Here is a 4,307-nt window from a genome sequence, read left to right on the forward strand (position 1 = left end):
CATGGCCGCTGAGCCTGCACGTCCGGAGCCTGTGCTCTGCAACGAGAGAAGCCACAGCAGTGAGAGGCCCGCGTACCGCAAAAAAAAAAAAAAAAAAAAAGCAACACTAACATACTGTATGATTCTATTTATATGAAATATCCAGTATAGAGAAATGCAGAGAGACAGAAAGAAAGACTGAAAGTGGTTGCCAGAGGCAGGGGAGGAGGGGAACTGGAAAGTGACTATTTAAATTGGTACAGAATCTCCTTCAGGGGTGATGAAAATTTTTTAAAATTTTTATTTTATATTGGAGTATAGTTGATTTACAATGTTGTGTGATGATGAAAATATTTTGAAATGATAGCAGTGATGGTTTCATGCCATTGTGAATATACTAAACGCTACCAAATTATACTTTGAAATGGCTAATTTTGTGTTACATGAATTTCATCTCAAAAATATATTGGCACAATAACACGAGATTTAAATGCAATATTCAAAAGTAATGTGCTGTCAAGAATGCAGATTGGGACAGTTCTAATTTTCACATATGTCTAGAGAGAAATGTCAGGCAATTTGATCTTACTATGTAAAGGCTGTTCATCATTAACCTGGTTGAACACTAGAAAAGGAATTTTTTATGAATAAAACAAAGCAACTGACACAGAAGTTTGAGAAGCTTAGATAATTTAAATGAAGACACATTTTCTCTTTTTGGATGACATTTACTGACTGGAAAGTCTGTATTATTATCTTGAGGATTAATGTCTTAAAATGGCATTGCATTGTTGAAGGTACTGTTTTTCATGTGATTCAAACTGCAAAAAAAGTCAGTTCAATAATGCAAATGTATAAATTGATTAAAGTCAGAGTATCTCAGCATATAAATTACTTCCTAGAGGAAAGCATTCATTTTTAGACTAGATATTATTATAAAATGAAAAAATTACAATGTTTTAAAATTATGGACAAATATGCCCATAAACTTATCCTATACTAACACAACTATTATTATCTTGTGTATTCCATTACAACTTTTAAAAATAGGATTCTTTTAAAAAGGATCTTATTTTTGGTCCTCAGAGGCAGAGACCTGAGTTTATCACATTTTCTGTCATAGCAGAGTACATCAGTGGTCTGTTCAAGGCCTTTCTCATTTTATTTTATCTTTCTTCTTCATTTTCAACGCTGCTCCAATTTCACATCCCCTTAGTTATTCTATTCTTTAATCTATGTTCATTGAGTTGTATACATACACACGTTTTGGAAATATATATTGTGCTGTTTTGTGTATCTGTGCTTTTACTTTATATAAATGGTATCATTCAGATCTCATTCACTCCACCTATATTTTGAAGGTACTTTCTTCATAGCGCTATCCTTTGTGCTTTTCAACTCCCCTTTTGAGTTTTTTATTTCAACGATTGTATTTTTCATACTCAGAATCTCCAGATTCGGGCTACTTAGGATTCTGTTCCTGGTTCTTGTTTGTAACATTCTGTTTTGTTCCTTTGTGAATAAATATTTTATTAAAATTTTATTTTACTTAAAATTCTTATTTTAGCCAATCCATTAATTTGGCTTCTTCTACCAAGAAGAAGAAGTGTTGGGTTTGTTGTCTTTCTTCTGTAGAACTTGTGCTCCTCTTGTTGAATTTAGGGAGTAGGTTCCAGGGAGATACGGTAGGGTGGGGAGCCTCTGATGTTGCCGCCTGGGCTAGACCATGCCCTCTTTACATCTCTTCCTCCCCAACACTTGATTTTGCCTTACCTCTCAACGACCCACTGTCTCTCTCCCTCAGGGCACAGTTCTTTCCCGATGATTGCTTGTCTTGGATAAAATCGCCTAGACCAGTGATTCTGTAACTTTAGTGTGCATCGTCATCATCGGTCATGCTTGTTAAAACATAGACTGCTGGGCCCAACCCCCCCAGAACTTCTGGTGCAGTAAGTTTGCGATGGAGAAGAGTATTTACATTTCTAAGAAGTTACCAGTTGACACCATCCTTGGGCTGACCGTCGTGGATGTTTTGAAGGCAGCCGACCCACAGCCTGTGCACCCCATACCACCTCCTGTGGAAGCTTAAGCTGTCTGTGTAGCTTTCTCCCTTTGTCTCATAACCATGTCCACCAATGAGAATGCTAATTCGCCAGCTGCCTGCCTTAACAGATTCAAGAACAAGGGGAAAGGCAGTACAGAAATGAGGCAGCACCAAATAGAAGTTATTAAGGTGGAGCTGAGGAAAGCTAAGAAGGATGACCAGATGCTGAAAGGAGAAATGTCAGCTCTTTTCCTGATGATGCTACTTCTCCACTGCAGGAAAACCACAACAACCAGGGCACTGTAAGTCTGTCTGTTGATGACGCTGTCAAAGGCATAAATAGCAACAATTTAGAAAGCCAGCTCCAGGCTACTCAAGCTGCTAGGAAAGTGCTTTCTAGGAAAAAACAGCCCCCCATAGACAACATAAGCTGGGCTGGTTTGATTCCAAAATTTGTGACCTTCTTGGGCAGAACTGATTGTAGTCCCATTCAGTTTGAATCTGCTTGGGCCCTCAGTAACATTGCTTCTGGGACATCAGAACAGACCAAGGTTGTGGTAGGTGGAGGTGCTATCCCAGCATTCGTTTCTCTGCTGGTGTCTCCCCACACTCACATCAGTGAACAAGGCTGTATGGGCTCTAGGAAACATTGCAGGTGATGGTTCAGTTTTCCAAGACCAGGTTATCAAGTATGGTGCGGTTGACCCGCTGTTGGCGGTTCCTGATATGTCATCTTTAGGATGTGGTTACTTACATAATCTTACCTGGACACTTCAAATCTTTGTTGCAACAAGAATCCTGCACCCCCCTTAGATGCTGTTGAGCAGATTCTTCCTCCTTTAGGTCGTCTCCTGCAACATGACGATCCAGAAGTATTAGCTGATATCTGCTGGACTATTTCCTACCTTCCTGATGGTCCAAATGAACCGATTGAAAACTGGGGTTGTACCCAAACTTGTGAAGCTTTTAGGAGCTACTGAATTGCCAATCGTGACTCCCGCGCAAAGAGCCATAGGGAATATTGTCAATGGGAGAGATGAACAGACTTAGGTTGTAACAGATGCAGGAGCACTGCTAACAAACTCCAAAACTAATATTCAGAAGGAAGCTACGTGGACAATGTCAAACATCGCGGCTGACCGCAGGACCAGATACAAGTTGTAAATCATGGATTAGTCCCGTTCCTTGTTGGCGTTCTCTCTGAGGCAGACTTTAAGAAACAAAAGGAAGCTGTACGGGCTGTGACCAACTATACCCGTGGTGGAACGGTTGAGCAGATTATATACCTTGATCGTTGTGGCATAATAGAGCCGTTGATGAACCTCCCAACTGTGAAAGATACCAAAATTATTCTTGTTATTCTGGATGCCATTTCAAATACCTTTCAGGCTGCTGAGAAACTAGGCGAAACTGAGAAACTTAGTATAATGATTGAAGAATATGGAGGTTTGGACAAAATTTAAGCTCTACAAAACCATGAAAATGAGTCTGTGTACAAAGCTTCATTAAACCTGATTGAGAAGTATTTCTCTGTAGAGGAGGAGGAAGATCAAAATGTTGTGCCAGAAACTACCTCTGAAGGCTATACATTCCAAGTTCAGGATGGCACTGCTGGGAACCTCAACTTTTAGATTGTACATCTGAGGCATAAAGCTGTTTGTTGCCTACTACATTTTGTATAAGTTTGTCTTACTGTTTCTCTACTAAGAACTCTTTTTTTTTTTTTTTTTTTTTTTTTTGTGGTATGCGGGCTTCTCACTGCTGCGGCCTCTCCCGTAGCGGAGCACAGGCTCCGGACGCGCAGGCTCAGCGGCCATGGCTCACAGGCCCAGCCGCTCTGCGGCATGTGGGATCTTCCCGGACCGGGGCACGAACCCGTGTCCCCTGCGTCGGCAGGCGGACTCTCAACCACTGCGCCACCAGGGAAGCCCTACTAAAAGCTCTTTTTAAATGTGGTTTGTTATTGTAGTGCTTTTTACAACGAAACTATACTTGAACAGTTCCAAACTGTACATACTGTATGACGCTTCTCCTCTCAATGGGTTTCTTATTTCTATGTGGAATTTCATATCTTGTAGTGTCCTGCAAATAAAGATTAAATTCTACCCTTTACTTCAAAGAAAAAAAAAAGAAGAAGTTACCAGTTGATGCTGATGCTGCCAATCAGGAACCAAGTTTTGAGAGCTGCTGACTTAATGGGATAAAAGGAGAAGTAAACAAATAATTAGGTGTTGGCCCACCTACGTGCACCTCTTGTGTTCTGCTTTTCCTCACGAGTTCCAGG

At 40.5% G+C, this 4,307-nt stretch overlaps 1 pseudogene; it reads left to right on the forward strand.

The window, feature by feature from the left end:
- Nucleotides 1-2,104: 2,104 nt before the first annotated feature.
- On the forward strand, nucleotides 2,105-3,654 carry LOC116742575 (annotated as a pseudogene).
- Nucleotides 3,655-4,307: the final 653 nt, after the last annotated feature.

The sequence above is a fragment of the Phocoena sinus genome, chromosome 17, assembly GCF_008692025.1.
Source record: "Phocoena sinus isolate mPhoSin1 chromosome 17, mPhoSin1.pri, whole genome shotgun sequence".
Lineage (NCBI taxonomy): Eukaryota > Metazoa > Chordata > Mammalia > Artiodactyla > Phocoenidae > Phocoena > Phocoena sinus.